Here is an 18,807-nt window from a genome sequence, read left to right as displayed (position 1 = left end):
CGGACAAGGATTGACTGTTAAATGAAAACCGTTGTCTTTTTTGCACTTGCTCTATTTATCACCACACGCTACATTACATTACTGCTGCCACTGCTCCAATCAATCGCAGATGCAGTAAATCTCACAAGTTTAACCTCACATGTGGAGAAAACCTTAGGATACATTACCATTTTCCTCTTGGGGCGGATGCTCGCTCCTCATCTGGCTGGGGCAGGCTATGTTTTTCCAGTAGGGCTGGGCTGGCCAAACACTGGGAACAAACACTTGATGCCAAACAGTGGAACACTTAACAAATCTGAGGGAGAACATTCAAAACTATAATGATAAAAAAAATTTTAAACAAATATGATTAGTAAATCTTTTTTCAGTCCCTTTTCCTCAACAAAATAAATATTTTAAAAGAATAATTAAGTGCTAAGTTGTTCGTGATTCAGATGAATTAAACCAAATATTAATTGACGATATATTGAACATTTATTATGTTGATATTGAGGTCAATTATTTTGCGATAATTATCATTATTGTTTTATTTCCCAGCCCTATTTTCCAGACTAAGTACATGCATATTCTGATCCTGACAACATCACATTGAGCAGCAAACCAAATTAAAATGAGGCAAAATAATGTAGTTCTCTGAAGATTCACTGCCTTAATATCAAGGCACAGCAGATTCCTGGATGCTTTCCAAATCTCTTGATATCCTGTCCACGAATATAACACTCAGTAGGACAATGTGCCTCTTTGCTGGAGACTAACATCTACCTGGAATGAACAAGAATGCACACATGCTGTATCTCAATCTATGTGAGAGCTGCATTCATGTCCATAGGAATTATGAATTATTTGCAACAACAGCAGCAGCCCCAATTCCCCAGTCTTCGTAATGCACATCCCCACTGGATCCCTTGGGGAATATGGGCATACCTTTTCAGAAACATAAAATAAAGATACGATTAGCAGTCTCCTCTGACCCATTGGTTATGTGTTAGAGAGTTACAGCCTGGACCACCTTTCGGTGACAGGGATGAATCCACACTGTTCGTCCTCCTTTACAGTTTCTTAGCACTTACAAAGAGGTTATGTGAGCCTGATCTGGTTGATCTGGTTGTTAGAACATTCCCTCTGGGCCCTTCTTTAAAGACAAAGACCACCATCCAACGTCACTGATTCTGAAATCTCAATGTCATTTGAGAGATGTATCAACCACGACACCCTGATATTCAGAGCCCTCATTACTTCAGCACAGATCTTGTCCACCCCTGGCACCTTCCCAATGTGGAGACATATGCAGTGACCTCTGCCAAAGAGATGAGCAAGTGTTATCTTACAAATACTTAGGAGAGGGTGTAAATGTTGATGTTTTGGATCTGTGTTTCTTCCACATTGTGACAATATTTCCAGTCAGTTAACAGTCATTTATCTTCTAATGTTAAGAACATTTTGAACATCTCTCAAGACTTTTGCCTGATTCTCTGAGGTTACCTCAAGGTAGATCTTGTTTGGATTAAAGGGTCAGTATGACTTATCCCGAGTGCATGTCAGATGGTCAATTAATGTCTGAAACCCCCTCCCCCCACACCTGTCTTCAACAATATTTGTAACTGCCCAAAACCAACAATCCGATAAGAACACCTACTTCTCGCAGAAATTTGCCAGATGTGCAGGGGTCAGAAAGCAGCTAGGGTTTGAACTCTCAAGCTCTTTTTTAAATTCTTCACACTAGTACATCCATCACTTCATATTAACAAACTGTGACAGATTGTCATAGCGGGTCCTATCTAATATGAGCCTGTCAGAGGGCAGAAACCAGGAAGGAGAGTTGAGATATGGAGGAATGAAAGTGAAGTACTGCAGATGAATGCAAAGAGCAACATTTTGTGAGACTGTGATAGACAATGAATGGCAGCCCTCATCCTTGAAAGTAGTTTGGTTTAGTTTTTGTCTGCTTATAGTTGTTAAATTACCTGAAACCAACAGTGAGCTCAGTGGGCTGGCTCAAACACGCAATGAATGGTGCAACAATGAGAAGCATTTAGCACATTTCGTGGACTGTAAGTATCTGGTACACCATTAAGTTTGGAGCCTACCATGAACCACTGTTCTAAAAGTAAGTTTTTATGCAATCAACAAGTGTTTCATATCCCCCAAATCAGCACAACCTCTGTTATACAGTGATATCAATAAATAAGTTAATAATATACTCCAAAATTTGCTAAAACAAAGAAAAATTTCGGAACACAGAAAACAGACAATAACATAGAAATGTCCCAGAACTGTTTTGATCTACCCTTTTTCTAATATAACCTTCAAAAAGTGGACTGAACAACAGCTGTTTTTTCCCTACAACTCTGAAACCAACCATACCTATAGTTTTGGTATGTTTCTCACATTATTGAGTTTAGATATTGATCCCTGCTCTGATGGCATGTTGTAGCTTGTTCCACTGTCGTGGTGTCACAGATGAGAACAGCAGGAACTGAGAATGCCATGTTTGTAGGGATGGCATTGTCAAGTCTTTTAAATGCTGCGATTCTCAACTCATACTATATGTATACTCTTGCCCAGACTTGGTCAGATGATAAGTCATACGAACTAGTTAGTAGTTGTCCACTAGTTTGTTCCTGGGCTGCCTCTGTTATAGCTAACCACAAATGTTTTTTCCTTGCCCCACTGAAGGATTAACAGTGCAAAATATAGAAACCCCCAATCAATACAGTGCCTACAGGATCTTTACCATGAGATGTAACAGATCTGTGTCACAACAACTTTCCCTGCCATTACTCATTCACAGCCATGAAAGATCTTTCTCCTTTAATGCAGTGGCTCAGTGACAAGCTGGTGGCATACAGTGTGGCGAGGGATGTAGATGGCCAGAACAGGGTAATTGCTCAGGTATCGGGGGAACAGGACCAAATTGGAATGAGTCTTGAAGGCTGGAACTACGTTGATTGAGAAGCAGCCGCGATGGCGAGAAGGGGCAAACCTCCTCCACAGGAGCACAGATAAGGAGGACACAGACAAAAAGTGGGGAGACCCAGGCATCTATTAGAGGTGTATGTGTGGGCTGCTAGCAGGACACACAAGTAAGCAAGGGAGTCAGAAAAGTGCTAGTTTGCTCTGTAATGAGCTGAATGAGTGTAATATTCTGCAGCGGTAAGTCTAGTTTAGTCTCGGCGTGGGAGGCTTCATCCAGCTCACCTTGGGCCCTGCCATTGTTTCATCAAAGCTTAATGATCCTGCATGCACTGTGACAAGCACAGGGGTATATTAGTGACACTGTGCATTCATACAAGGCATCATTATAATGAATATGCTGCACAGGCCAATAAAGTACTTTGAAAGTGGCATAAATTTAACTGTACTACAAGTCAATACAAAGGTAATGTTGGTCTACCGTCAGGCTCAACAAGCATTCAGAAGGCCTTTCCACTGATTGTTGCCTGCAAATAATTAGTATCAGTGCCATTTTGAAGTACTTTATGGTACATTATTTGTACCAGGGTCCGTTTTTGTACCATGACCTGACCATGGGAAGTATCATGTTAAAGCTTAACTTACTTAAAATAATAATAATGCATTACATTTATATAGCACTTATACCACTATCATAGATACTCAAAGCGCAATAATGCCAGTTATTATTATCAAAATACCACTGTACTTTTTTGTAAGGCTAAAAAGTTCCAGAAATATTTCTCTCATTGTGGCCAGCTGTGAGGAAGTCTTTGTTGGCTCTAGCACTTTGTGATTTTTTTAGCCGGCACTACAGAGTTGCAGCTGTGTGAACAGTAAGGTAATTTCAGCCTTTTTTCCCCATGCAGATAAAGCTGGACAGGAGGGTCTTCTGCACGCCATCCCATTCTCCCGAAGACCCCAAGATAATTAAAGGTAAGTAGGAGCTTGGGGTGACCTTTGGATCCTGATGCACAGCCATGGAGCTCGCCATTCAAGCACCACTTGTGATCTCACCGGGCCTCCATTGGGGGACAGGAGAGGTCATGACACCACGCAGCTTGATCAAGGATTCCTCTGTCTTTTGCTCCCCATAGTTTTCCTCTCTGTTGTGTTCTCTTGCAGTTGGCAGTCTCGGATATGTTGTGTACCAGCCTTTAATGTCTAATTTCATGTCTTTAAATACACTGTCAGGGAAAATTGGCAATACAAGTTAATATGACCCCGCGACCCTGTACGCAGGATAAGCGGTTGACGATGGATGGATGGATGGAAGTTAATATGATAATTAATATCTGCTGCGTTTTTAATCACACATTCTCTATATTGAAAATTCTGCTAGATTCCAGCTCTACAAAGCACACGTAGGGACACAAAGATGTCAGTTTCTCTTTGACGCATGGTAGCTAGCCTGTTTTCTTTATCAGTACAGAGTACTGTACTCTTTGGCTTGCTCCCAGCAACATACCTCCCCTGACTCTCCGATAAAACATGGGGTCTGTCACACAGACTTGTGCTGAGGCCCGGCAGGGGAGCCCTAATGATTGCAATAAAAAACAAATGCAAATGATTACCTTGGGGTTCCCTCTTGTGTGGAATCTGTCGCTCAGCCTCTGGCTGTCAGGATGGATCACTGCCATCGTCTGTGGACATGGAGTGTTAGGAAAATAAACACCAACTGGGCCAACGCAGGCAGCAACAATGCAATAACAATAACACTATTATCTGTTACATTGTAGGGTGGCAAGCTAAGGCCATTTTGGTGAGGAATGATGGGTCACAGCTGAGAAGAATCACGCCTCACAATCCCAGCCATCAAATTAGTCGGTGTTCATTTGTAAATTTTGATATTACACCGTTATACAGCCATACAAGCTGTCATAAAAGTTTTTCTGTCATTTGCAAATTCATGATTTTTCTTGTTTAATATGGCTGTTGTCCTTTGAAAACCAAGTATCTCCACAGTTTTAACTTTTCATGAGATTAGAAACCAGCCTTGTTTTCAGCTTTGTGAATATGCCTTGTAACATAATTTTGAAGTACTTTTTTTGAGAATTTATCCTACTTCATACTTCTTGTACACTGCACTTATTTAACAGCTCTAGTTAGTGGTTACTTTTCAGATTAAGATTTTACATAAAAAACATGATAAGTTTGTAAAATGGAGCATTGTTATAGATTGAACTAGTCTATGTGAAGTAGTTAAAATTAGCTCCACAGCAACTTTAAGGCACTGCATACATGTTAATGCATCAATAACAATGTTTCAATGGTATAATAATATAACTCTGACAAGGGCCATTCTGCATAATGAGTACTTTTGATACTTTAAGTACATGTTGTTGATAATATTACTGTACTTTAACTTAAGTAATGTCTTCAATGCAGGACTTTTACTTGTAATGGAGTATATTTGATATTGTGTTACTTTTACTTCAGTAAATGATCTGGCATTTTCTGGCATTTTTCAGATACAATTTAGATTGCTAGTTAAGTTTTGGAATTTTTTTTGGTTTGTTTTTCGATGGTGTATTTAACTTAATAAGTAGCAGAAATAATCCTTCAGTTTATCACCAAATTTGGAGATTCACGTTTTTCATGTGACAGCACCTGTATCACATAATGGGCATTCTGTACCTCTGATTATTCTGGCGCTATGCAATAGAACACATGAGGACTTATTGAAATACAAGAATGAACTGTTCTTATACACAACATGTCACATTCACTGCCATTACACACATGCATCATACACTGATGGCAGTAGCTACCATGCAAGTGGCCCACTGCTCATCAGAACCACTCACGTTAGGACACTGGTCTGATTCACCGATCTTCTGATTAGTGGACGACCCACAGCTGCCCCTGAACTAAAACCCTTTATGCTATTATGAAACTCTTCAGAATTATAGCACCACCATTAATGTAGTCCTATGTGCTTCCTTAATCAGAATCATTTTAATACAATGAAGTGAAATTTGTATTATTGTGAAAATATTAGATTGTAACAGAATTTTCACATCTTTGTTGCGAACTCACAAAACTGCGACAATTATCTGTTAGATTATATTCATATTATGTTAAACAAACACTACCTAATATAACTGTATGATTGTGTATTTGCTCAGTATTTAATAGATAGACTGACACCACAGTGCTCTTGACATTTTATATAATGTTTTAAGTATGTTCATGGCTTTTATACATGAGAATAATATATTTGCCATGCTTGTCAAGTTTTCAGCTATGAGTCAAGTTGCCCAACATTACTGTGAGCTTTTTTTGGTTGTTTGTTTTGCATTTCATTCCCAGGTCAGGCTGAGAAGGAAACAAACATTCTCTTCCATCCACTTCGTCAACTTGAGGATCATCAGCAGTTATATTTCTTTTCACTGCAGGCAGAGAAAATGGAAATTAGTCCCGTGCCTGCTGTTGAATGGCCAGAGTTCAATTTGAAAATGTTTTGGCTCTAGTAGGTCATAACTAAAGAGTTGAGTCAACACAAAATGAGAGGCTCATATAAAAGGATTTTATGAATTATTTCCTAAAGTGTGTCAGCTTTTTGGATTTAGAGGACAAGGGAGGTCAAACCAAACAAGAGCACAGATGCACAGAACAGTATATCACTCTGTAATAAATAAAAAAAAGTCATGGCTTTCTGAAATTAGGCCTCAGGGGCTGCATGTTCCACGTGAAATCTCCTTCGCTGGTCCTTGGTGAATGGAGCGGAGATGGGATGTTCGACTCATGGGTAAAATCTGCCTCCAGCCCTCCGTCAACAGGTGAATTGAGACTTGTAGTTAGAGCAATGTGAGATTAGTTCAGGGAAGGGCAAGGGAGACTTTCTGTGCAGACGGATGGATCATGCATTGTCTCTGGTAAGCTTTCTACAGGATAAACCCGGCTAATCCTCAAGGCAAGATGTATAACTTCGGTTGCATTTGTCTGAAAATAGACAGTTTTGCAGTGAAAGAACACATATAATACTTAAATAACTTACATAGAGATTCCATATACATTCATTCAAGGTCAACAGGAGCCTCCACTGATGTTTGTACAAGCCTATAAAATACAAAATAGTGAGATTACAAGCTTGACATCACATTATAGCAATGAAATACAAACATACCCGCAGCTGTATTGTTACAGCTAGAATGTTTTTCTTTTCTTTTCAGCTATTTTCAGGGCGTGTTGTAGTTATTTGGTTGTTTGGGTCCTTCGGGGCTCAAGGTGCCTATCGGTCAAAACAATCTAAACAACAATTTTATGATTGATTTGTCATGCACTTATATAAGAGGCTGATATAGTACAGTTTGTGTCTCCTGGAAGACATGAGAAAAAGACGGTTTGGAAACAATGATGATTTGTTTGTTGTGAATGAGTATCAGAGGCTTTTGTTTTAGCTCATTTTCCTAATGATGTCTTCATCATTAAGAATTTGAAATGACAAGAAAGACACCAGAAGTGTGTCTTAAAATATTAGAAACTTCTTTGTAAATGTGATTTTGCTTGGACCAAAACAATGCAAAGAAAAGATATTTAACTTCATATGCCTCCTTTTATATTTTGGGAATGTATATGTCATTATGAATTATAGTAAATGACTACAATATCGCCACTGCAAGAGCAGAAAATTACAATGGAACATAATGTCATTAGGGCCGTTCTCCAAGTTTTAGGTGGACTTAACTGTCGGCTGAAATGACTTTTCTAATGAACTAAATTTGAATAATGTATTCGCGGACAGATTTGGAACGCTGATATGGTGATGATTAGGATATATGACTAAAGACCAGATGTGGCAAACCACCTCTGTGTGATGCATGACACATTCACATGATTAACGGTGACTTGTGACGTTTGCGCTAGGTTACTCAAACAGCGACGTGTCGTCTCAAAGACAGCTCCTCTTACAGAGATAAACCACGGGCTCAAGTATTCTGTGAGAGCATGTGAGATGAGGATCTTTATCCAGCTCATAGATTCTCCTCAGCACTGGGAGTTGGCAAAGACAAATTTAAGGCACATGGTGCTTCCTGATAAACAATTGTCGGGATTTCTAAGCACACAGATTCCTCAAGGAACATTAGCATACATATGTATAAGGGTCTGTTTTGATACTGTGCATGTGTTGAATGAAATGCAGGGCAGAGTCAGTGATGTACAATTTATTAGGTCAAAGTGAACGTGCTTGATACAAAATGACCTAATGTAGCTTTTTCTTCTCAACTGAAGCTTTTAAAAGACTCCAGAACCTTTAGGTTAGCCAGCTCTATTTAGGCCTGTATGCTCTCAGTGGAAAAGGTTGCATCTCCACTCAATATCTGGGATGCTCTGGCTGCTTAATGAGTTGTGAGAGAATAGCAAGATATGGTCAGCACACAAATCAGGGTTCTTTCATTGCTGATAATGTCCTTGAGGACTTTGTGGCGACTACAGACAGCAGGAGATTAACCAAGCTTCGCTCAGCCACCTGCAAGGAGATGCTCCGTAAGGGCTTTTTAGTTCCTGTAATCTTGAGATGTAGATCACACTTCTACCAACCAATTAACAAAGGGCATTACACTTGAACCTAGTGTTAAGTTGTATTTTCAGCTTTTCGAGAGAGAGTGTATACACACACACACACACACACACAAAATGGAGATCAATATGATTCGGCATTCAATGAAGCGCTTGTTTAATAATGGAGGATTTGTTTGTGCTGCAGAGACACCTACTGGTTTGGATCTCTTTGGGGTTTCAGCAGTTTGTGCAGGAAGAAAGGAGTTGCAGACTGAAAAGAGTTTACATGTGGTAGAGAATTGTGTCCTCATTCGTCCACATCTGTGGCTAAACAGACAGACAGAGAGTGTGTTTTGTGTGAGTGCAGCTCATTTGTGCGTTTTACTCTGCAAACAAAAGCAGATGTGTGTAGATTGGGATTTAAGATTCTGATTTAATTAGCTTTGACTCTTGGGGCTGCCTCTAAGGTAGTTGCTCCTACATGCCGCAAAACTCATTATGGATGAATTAATGAAGGGGGACGTACACTTGGCATCATCCATGTGGCATGCACTGATGCATTATGTATTATTATTATTATTTTAGAGCATGAACAAATCAAGTTTGTTTGTCGGTGTGTATATCAGGGACACCTATGGAGAGGCATATTGATTCTAAAGTCTAAATTATGCCATATAACACGGAAGTGTTGTGTACTTTAACACCCCACACTCTGTTATCTTATTCTTATCCCAGATTTAATAAGATACATATGTATCGAATACTTTTGATATTGACTACATTGATTTGCATAACAAAGATTGCTGCACTCGACATCTTTCTAGCAACATTTAACATAAAATATGTTCCATAAAATGAATTTCACTTCAGATTCAATTTATTCAAGTGAGGACGGTGCTATACAGTCCATTTTCATTTCTTTTGAGTAGATGTTCAGCATAAAAGAATAAAAGGACTTGAGATGCACTGAAGTCTGAGGGGTAGCACACTTTATTTATAAAACCTAGAAATATCACTGACATTTCTTCTTTATATGACATTTCAGTTTGTTAAAGGAACAGGATTTTTGTTGTTTGGACTCCACTACTTAAAGCTGCACTAATCAATATTTTTATGTTAACAATGGATTAAATGACTAAATGTAATGTAACCAAATGTAAAGCATCTTAAAGCTCATTATTTTGGTTAACAACCATGAAAATTATTGTTTTAATTCAGTCTCAGAGCTTTCTTTAACCTCATTTCTGTTTTCAGCAACAAGAAAAAAAAACTCTGATAGAACCAGGGTTGCAGGATTATTTTCATTATTTGTTATTTTCTTAAATAATTGTTTGGTCAATAAAATGTCAGAAAATCATCAGATAAAGTAAGCAACAAGCAGGTGAACGTTGTGTAGCATTAAGTAGCTAAAGAGCCAAATTTTGAGTATTGGGCTCATCCATCAAGTTTCTGGAAACATTTGTGCCAGTGGAGTGGAAATGAGCAACTGTTTGCTAGCATGTTTGCTACAACAGCTTTCTAAGGTGATAATGTCGGTGTTGTGTTAGCTTGTTCCACTTTCCCCTCGAAATCAACAATGTAAAAAACTGCTTTAAATTTCTTTCAAAAAAGAAATAAACATTGAGAAACATTTATCAACTAAAGACCTGAATATTAGCCTTTGGAGTCAGTGAAGAGGAAAACAGAGCTTAAAAGGAGAGTGAATATTTGACTTACATTTGTCAGGTTGCTAGAAACTCAAATCCATATATTGCTAATGTTGATCTGCGTCAGTTGGTAGTGGAAAATAGCAACAGTTTGCTAGCACGTTAACTGTAACTGCGATAAAATATTGTGTTTACAGCTTATTCTGCTTCACACACAAGCCAACAAAATGATTATATAATTATTGCTGCTTTGTATCCCTTTCATAAAATATTAAAGAAAGAAAGAAAAAAAGAAATGGTATACAAATATGTGTGTTTGTAGCATAATAAACAATATCATGCCATACCTAGCCTATGAACTGTAATGAGTGTATGAGCCCTGTGCTCATGACATGAGTTCTAGTGTAGGTGATAAACCTCACCTCAGCATCATAAATATCCTTGGCTTGTTTATTGCATCTCATCGCACAGCGTGGTCGACAATGCATCATTAATTTGAAAACCTTTCTAATGAATGTGAAATGAAAGACTCTCAAGCAAGCAATTTCTGTTCACTTATCATATGAAGGGAGACTGTAGTGGCTGTGTTTTCCGAGTCCTTACCTGAGTGCTTGTGAAACTAGTGAGCTCTGCTGTCCCGCTTTGCCAGCCTCTCATCTTTCACCCATGACAGAAATTACATGATTCAATGGTCCTGTGGAAGAACTGATGGACAACCAGCTCTAAAATGTTAATAAACACACTGTTTTATATAGCAGCCTTTCATTTTTCACCAACAAATACAGCTTTAACCTTGTCTGTTGCCCCCCTCCCTTTCTGCTGCAGAGGTTATGGCTAGACTGACATCTGCAATTCAATTCCCACCCCCCACCCCCGTCCAGCACCAAAAAAAGACACCCGTGAAAACAGTTCAAAATGAGATTCAAACACAGAGAGTTCTTGTCCTTGTCACTTCTGATCTCATCGATACAGGCAGAGTATGAAAGCAAATAAAAGAATCATTAATGATTTTCAGTGCTGCGCTTGACCTTCCAGCAGCGCTTGTCCTCAAGGAAACGCTTCAGTGCTGCCTGAGGGTAATGCCCACCAGCCATAACACATATAGGATCCCAGACAAATTCTCCCATAAAGAGCTTGCTTCCAGCATCACTCAATGCTCTTTTACAAAAAAAAGGGTGCGTATGTTCATGTATGCGCAGAGAAATGCATGAAGAAGTTTACTGATTAATGCCATTTGCATCAATACTAGATAGTGGCTGCTCAAGTGAACTTTCATTGTCACTGTATTTTGTCAGATAATGATATTATGCTACATTTTTCACAGCAGCTTGTTCAGATCAATGAATGATGTGCAGCCTGAGTTTAAATATCCTCTACTCCATTGCATCAAGTTTGCATCAACAAATTTGCTCTGAATATTGTTATGGCTCTTTTCATATTGTATTGACCGTTCACTATGATGGATGGTCTTAACTACTGTAATAAGAAGTTCACACTGTGCCGGGGGGAGTCAGAGCTTTTATTTTTTTTTTACTTAAGGTAAAAGCAGTTTTGATGAGAGACAGACATACTGTAGCACTTTGAGTGATTGTGAATTATTGATTAATCTCATAAAAGGTTCCCTAAACATATTACAGCATTTTTACTCATTCAACATAAAGATATTTACAGTAATTCTACATTATGATTATATATACATTATATTCTGCCATAAGAGAGAGAGCGTAGGAAGGAAGTTATTAGTGAGTGTATGTTGCAATTTAATTGTTGCTTTAATTAATGAACAGTATAAGCAGAGGTTCATTTACTTGCTGTGCGCATCAGTTTGTAAAGTGGGAGATTTTTACACATAAAGCAACCACACACAACCTATTTGAAGGCACCGCCATCTAGTGGAAGTTATATGCAAGTACTGAAACTGTCTCCTATGAAGAACCTCATTTATATGTATGCGTGTTAGCCATACTTTCCATAGAAAATAAATTGTTGTGTGTAAGTGTCGTGTAGAAGTGCTTTAATATGTAATAAAATGACGCAGCATACCTGAAAAAAATGATAAATATGTAATGATGCAGCTGAGAGCTCGAGAAAATGTACAGAAAGTAGTCACTTTCTGCCATTTTCCACCCAAATGCATGCTTGGATAGACTAGAACCATCTCCTCTCAATTAAAAATAAAAATAGGAGCAAGTCATGTTGAAAATACACATAGGAATAAGAAATTAAATATAGTGCAAAAGCAATTTAAAAAGTATAATATGAGGAGCTATGATGTAACAACATCAATCCATTCAGATTTTTTTTTTTTTTGGTATTGTAGGTTTATGGCCACTAGATGGAGCTCATCCCCTTTTACCTCTCTGATTTACCCTGTAGAATTACCTAATTTGCTTTACAATTATACTTCATTTTCTAACCAAGGCTTTAGCTTTAAAAGCCCTGCACACCCACACAGGTTGTTTTTAATTATTGTGGCTGATTAGACCTCAGGTTGATATTACACAATGTCACCAGTCTTTATGTATTATGAATAATGATGAAGTGTAAATTCTCCCACCCTAACAAGTTCAACAAAACTGGGGCATACACAGTCTGATATGCTCACAGGGTACTGAGAAGAGGTCTAATGGTGCAAAATAAGGAAAAATGCATGTGTGCCTGTACCAGGGCTTTAAGGCTATGGACTTTGTGCAAAAAGACTTAATGCAAGTTATCTCTGATGCTGCTCACACCACCAACAGCAAACAGCAAGCATGTTTTGTATGTTTTCCTTTTTTCTTCATTTATATACCCGTTTGCATCTTTTTCTTCAGTTGTATTTGACTGTTCATAAGACCACACTGACTGTCAGTTCATAGATATAAGCTGTAAGGACAAAGTGGACTATGTGATCCTAACAGAAACAAAATAACTGGCTATCAAAGCCAAATAAATATTGCTAATACAAGCAATTTGAGGAAAAATACATTTGTTTTCTATATAGTTTATTGATGTACATATCAATGGAGTTTAGTAGTAGAGTTATTTTGAGCTTCTTTGAATGATTTTCTTGTCATCAATTTTAATGGGTTTTATAAGAAGCGAGTGAAATAAATTGCCGTAAATGATCTGAGATTTAATGAGTGAATCCTAATCAGTGAGTGAGCATAGTGGAAGGGTACAGCATGTTGGTCTCAATAAGATGGTTCTGATCTGAGAGAGGAACAAACATAGTTTGCATAATAAGCTATATTTTAAAACCATCAGAGTTGAGCTTATTATGTCTGACATTTAAAATCTGCCTGCAAATGCAAATGAGGTGACTAAGTGGTTCCATGCCACAATTTCACATTACCAATCAGAAAGTACATTTGCACAGAAAAGACAAATAGGACAGACAGCAGATCTGCTGGAATAAATTTTCATGGCGCTGTCCAATGTCTGGTTAGAGTATCAACACAATTTCAATTACTTCACTAATACTTTTCATATACCACATAATTTAACTTCTATTAAATACTAATATAAATATGCTGTGCACATGTGAATGTGAAATGTGAATAGTGGCATGTGAAAACACACTTGACTTTTAAGCTTCTCAAAATTCTCAAAAACATGCTCAGCTAACTTTCTTGCAGAGCGTTAGATGAGACGATTCTTGACATTTTGACTTTATTCCCAAAATGCAAAATAAATTTAACAAATCTTCATCCTCAATTTTTTTCCCTTAATGTGGCCCTTATACTTCGTAGTAGAAGATCAATAGTGCTTTCATATCTGTCTATTAAAAATGAAAGTACAGTCAGCAAGCAATTAGCTTAACTTAGCATAACGGAAATAGCTAGTCTGGCTCTGTTCAAAGGTAAGTTACCTTTATATCTAGATTGTTTAATCTAAAAACTGAAGTTACCCTCTAGGAAATCATTGCTCCCTGCCAAGAAAACCTTCTCCCTACACTTACACATCGTTTTTTGTATGGATGAAAGAAATTAAAGAAGAAATAATGTGTTAAATAGAGAGCTGAAGAGGTGCTAACAGGTGGATTTTTTTAGCTTTAGTTAAAAGTCCAGGCTAGCTAATCTAAGTGTCTCCTGTCTCCCGCTTTATATTTAAAGGACAGATATGAGAGTGGTATTGATTGTCTCATCTAACTTCCAGAAAGAAAGCAAATAAAAAGTCTGGGTTCTGTTCCAGAAGTAAGAACATTTTTACAATGCTATTCAGAATCCCATTACAAATAGCAATTTTTTGAAAAACAATCTAGTGTCATTGTATACTCAGTATTTCTGTTTTTCATCAGCCTTGAACGAACACCATTTCCCAAAAGCCCTAGACCATCACAGGTCAAACAGTGAAGACAGACGAGTCCATGGGTGAGTCGGGGGGTCGCGATTAACTCAGACATGTCTGTAATAAAAGCAGGACAGAAAAGACTGAACTGTTTAGACTGAAGAGATTACAGCGGAAACATTGGGAAGATTGTGATGACAGGGTGATGGTGAATATTTTTGATATGGACAGAAACAAGTGCAAGAGTCATGCCCTCTAGTGGATGCTGATTTTTCTTAGAATATAGACACTAAACCTCAGGAACAAGCTTTTTTTTTTTCAGTAAGACCAATGAAAGAAATTTTAAATGAGAGATTGTACTGAGTTACAGAAGATGGAACAAAGGCTAGCCCAGATGTGAAACGAGCACTATGACTCTACATAAGCTTACTTCTCAGAATGTTTAACTATTCCTATAGTATATAATCATAATCATAATCTTCCACTTCCTGGATCACATTCTATGAAACTGCCCCACATCATAATTTACCATTTATCTGCATGGCCTGCCATATGTAGGATTTTTGTAATACATTAGTGAGTGAGGCTGAAATTGCCATTGGTATGAAAATCAGCTCTGACTGAGTTAAGTACGTTGCTGTGTATGCGTGTGTGTGTGTGTGTGTGTGTGTGTGTGTGTGTGTGTGTGTGTGTGGTCTCCTTGGAGATAAAAGGGCGAAGCACTTGTAATGGATACTTAGCCTTGAATGAGTTATTGGCTGTTTGTTATTGTCTGTTGAGAGAACCAATTTGAGTTATAGAGCAATTAGCTATTTATGCACAGTGCCCGGAAGAATAGGTGTGGAGACACAAGTGGGACCATCCAAGAGTCAAAAGCCCTACATATACCTCCCTAATACAAAAAAATTATTTTGTGTTTGGCCTCATTGTAAAGTATTATCGGTGGATTATAATGGTGTTTAAAGTGGGGAGAGCTTCATATTACCTAACTTATACAGAATATTACCCCTCCACTTAAAGACTTACCATTAAAACTATGGCCAGATCATGTTATGGCGCCATGGGGGGAAATGGTCTGATTCAAGTTCCCATAAAGTATCGGATTGAGTGTCATGATGAATATTCATAAATTGCTTTAATGAAGACCTCACATTGATTAAGCCTTTTCTAATGGGCTGTATCGTAGTGAATGCCAGAATATAATTGGATTACGGTGACTTTGGGAAGTACTTTGAGACAGTGCCCACATTGGAAATGAAGATGTGCAGCCCGCTAACGGCATAATTGACAAGGATGAAGATGGATGGATCCCGGCGACTCCCAAGCTCTTCCTGCCCAAATCAGAGGAGCCTACAGCTGTGCCCCGTGCGCACCCCGGCAAGATTTAATTAAATCAAAGGCCTTTTTTTAGAAAAACCTGTTCCTGCCTAGATTCAGTAGAAAGGAAAATATATGTGGCTGCTTTGTTTCAGAGTACAATGACCTGACACCATTTTTAGATACAATTCAAAGGCAATCTCTTATAAAATACTAATTAGGGCCTGTATTTATCAAACTGCTGGAAGTAAAATTTTAAGACTTATGGGAAGATTAAACACATTTAGACTCATACTTAAAAAAAAATGTAAAAGCGCTCCAGAGGTCTCTTAAGCTGGTTGAGAGTAGATCATAGATGGCTGCACTGCAGAAACACACATGAACACACACCTTCTGAGACTCTTTTTGGAGAGATTGTACAAGTTAAGGCTACTACTTGCATTTGACACAACTCTTCGTTTCATCCATTTAACAGGGCTGAAAACAAAAACAATGCTTATGTTGATGTTTTTTCTTGTCCCTTATAATTTGTTTTCTCTACTAATATCTTTCTTTCTCTGACTTTCTTTTCTTTTTGTTTCCATTTCAGCCTTTTTTGATTTTATACATACATAAAATAAAGTTTACACAGTAATAGCTACTGAACATATTAAGATTTTCAGACAAATAACATTAAAATAAGCTATATGTAAGAATTTTGGTAAATTAGGTTAGGTTATAGCAGGCCTTCATTTGGTAAAACAATTAACTAAAATGATTTCTTTGTATGGTGTTGCAGAGATATCTACTTAAGTTAACATGCTAACCATGTAGCCTCGGCCTGTCTTGTCCAGTCTCAGTGCAATAACACTAAAGTGGTTTTCTTGCTCCTGGCACCCCACCGTAACCATCGCTCAGGTCTCCCGAGGCGATGCCTGACGACTCCTCTCCCACTTCACTACTCTCCTGACCAAGTTATGTCCACTCTGGTGATATGATTTGCCCCCTATTTTTTTTGGAGTATGAATTTCACAGGGGGCAAATTATAACATATTGTACCTTTAAGTTTAAAAAACACGCAGTGAGTAAAAATTTAAATACAATATGGCAGATGTAGGGTTAATCCTTCTCGCTGATTCTCTCTCTGATTGACTATTCATGCTCAGAGCATGCATGTGATTAACTATGTGATCAGTTGTTCATAAAGGTTGCCACTCAATTGACTGTAAGTTGGAGTAAGTCTCTTAATCAACGTATCTTATTGCTCACAAACATTACTCCTGAATTCTTCAAAGTTTGAGAAATAGGTCTTCAGAAGAAAATTTATGGGTTTGTTTTTTGTGTTTTTTCATAGTTCTGTCTTATTTGTTTAGTTATTAGTTTTCAATTGTAAATTTGTTTCTAAAACCCAGAGAATGAAACTCAGTAAAGCTCAGCTCTCCAAATTGGATTGTGCAATCTTCTGATAGTTTTTGCCTGTTTTCATTTTGAAACATTTTATTCATAAACTCTTGGTTGAATTGACTTTTTATTCATATCAATACCCACAGTAAACCAATGCATTCATTACTTAATTTGTATTCATAGTCAGCAGAGAATTAGGTAATATCAAAAATCATCCTTGTTCAGATTTCAAAAACGACTTTAGGCTAAGCTCATTATGATCTAAGAGCCCCTCAGTGTATTCCTGAACTTCTACATATATAAAGCACACAATTGTACCCAATTATGCAAATCCCTTTCTTTCTTAATCAAGTCTACATCCAACTGAAATTGGAACGCCTGCATTAGTCCTTCACTGGTGCATTTATGGTGGCTGACTGGCCGTCCAGAAGCATCACTGTGGGGCAAAGAAATTGCTGTTGTCATACATAAACTGCCTTATGCAATGCATTTAGCATGGATTGGGACATTGATTGTGTATTTTATCACTGGGCAAGGCAGGAACACAGCTATAACATGCGGTCGCAGAATTGTGCTTTAATGAATGAGGTGACAGGCAAGCTGCAGAAGCAAAGCTGACGTCTCCTGGGTCTGATTAGACTGTTGGTTTAATAAGCTTTTTGGCAGATCCACAGAAATGTTTCCCATTGCTTGTCTTTGAGTAGATAAATGCTTGATTCACGTATAGATTTTCAGCTTAATACTTTTGCTTTTTGTGAAACCACGCTAAAACGAAAGACGTGTGAACCAAGTGTTGTGAATCTGTGACTACATCAATTGGAGTCCCTTTTCCTTGCTATGCCTTACACACCGTCTACACAACAGAAAAGACGGCCATTTTATTTTTAAAAATGCACAAATAAACACTTGACGTCACCCTCCTTGTGCAATAAGTTACATAAAATCTTGGCTTGAACAAGATCTCTCTGCATGTCATTATGTGCTCCTCCCTTTGTGTTTGCTGAATTAGTGTAAGCCTATACACTCAGAGTCTTAGCAAAGCTTTAGTCAACTGCAGCAGTGGAGAATTTTCCCATCTTGCACTAAATGGGAACATTACACAATTCTCAATCATTATCAATCTCAACAGTCAAGTGGTTCAACCTTTTTTACTAGGAAACATTTGTAAACATGGATTTTTATGAATGCATCATGCACTTTTCCACAGGAGTCTCTTGCATATATGCATTATAGGCTACAAGCATTTAGGACAAGCAGTCTTATTTTTAATGATCAGTCCATGTACTGAGACATACATTTGCTATACTATAATATGTATAAATATGCTTTCTTTTGCCTCTGGATTCTTCATATGCATTAGTGAAAGAAGTATTCCAATCCTTTACTTAAGAAAAAGTACAACAGTGTTAAAACACTCCATTACCAGTAAAAGTCCTGGATTCAAAATCCTACTGATATAAAGGTAAAAAATCATCAATGTACTCCAAGTATTAAAAGTAAAAGTACTCATTTTGCAGTAAAATGTTCCCCATTATTAGTATTTATGACACTTTCACTTGTTTATATACAGTTGATGCAGTTAGTTTAGTCCAGTGGTTCCTAATTAGGGGGTCAGGCACCTCCAAAGGGTTACAAGACAAATCTGAGAGTTCATGAGAGGATTAAAGTTTCTGTTTTTGAAACATTCATTTAGAATAAACCATCTAAGAACTTCATAAGCTGTGTCTTTTTGGAA

At 37.8% G+C, this 18,807-nt stretch overlaps 1 long non-coding RNA gene across 1 annotated transcript; it reads right to left on the bottom strand.

Moving 5' to 3' along the window:
- Positions 1-564: 564 nt before the first annotated feature.
- On the bottom strand, positions 565-10,825 carry LOC123976483. Its single transcript, XR_006826365.1, has 4 exons — positions 10,707-10,825; positions 6,953-7,014; positions 4,527-4,595; positions 565-1,297 (listed from the first exon to the last, which is right to left on the bottom strand). It is a non-coding gene; the product is annotated as an uncharacterized LOC123976483 (long non-coding RNA).
- Between the last annotated feature and the right edge of the window lie 7,982 nt (positions 10,826-18,807).

Source organism: Micropterus dolomieu, linkage group LG01 (assembly GCF_021292245.1).
Source record: "Micropterus dolomieu isolate WLL.071019.BEF.003 ecotype Adirondacks linkage group LG01, ASM2129224v1, whole genome shotgun sequence".
NCBI classification, from domain to species: domain Eukaryota; kingdom Metazoa; phylum Chordata; class Actinopteri; order Centrarchiformes; family Centrarchidae; genus Micropterus; species Micropterus dolomieu.
The sequence above is the reverse complement of the archived record's forward strand: the minus strand, read 5'-3'. Positions and strand labels throughout refer to the sequence as shown.